This window comes from Panthera tigris, chromosome B3 (assembly GCF_018350195.1).
Source record: "Panthera tigris isolate Pti1 chromosome B3, P.tigris_Pti1_mat1.1, whole genome shotgun sequence".
Lineage (NCBI taxonomy): Eukaryota > Metazoa > Chordata > Mammalia > Carnivora > Felidae > Panthera > Panthera tigris.
The window spans coordinates 63,439,023-63,439,596 of NC_056665.1; positions in this window are offsets into that span (position 1 = coordinate 63,439,023).

The window sequence follows — 574 nt, forward strand, 5'->3', positions numbered from 1 at the left end:
AATCTGGGATTTGTATAAGCACCCTACAGAGTGCAAAACATTGTCATTTATATTTATTGATTGATTTTTATGTCAAGTCTCTGTGTTCCATTTCACGGATAAGGTTTGGGGAGATTAATTATGGATTCCAAACTAAGCAGCTAATAAATGGCCAAGATGGGACTTGAAACAGATACTTACTGCAGGCGCCATCCTTTTTCTACCAAACCAGATGCTTTAACTTTGAGTCTTCATTTGTTCAAAGCTTTGAGCAGAGATTTGCAAATTTTCAAAAGAACTTTTCCAATAGACAGGGTCTTGAGGTGAGCTCGTGTTCTCATGAGGCAAACATCCTCCATTTCCTGTTTCAGCTGTGGTTTTGGTTTTGAATCTTCTCCATCTTCTCCTTTTTTTTTTTAAGCTCCTGTTCCTCCTTCTCTGAATCTTCTTCCACTTCCATCACCAACATCAGCATCAGCATCATCATCATCACATCTCATCATCAAACTCAGCTTGCAAATGGGGCACAGGGTGTGGTGGCAAGGGAGTAGTCATCTATGCTACCCCTCTTTTTCTTTCTTTAAGTTAAAATTTA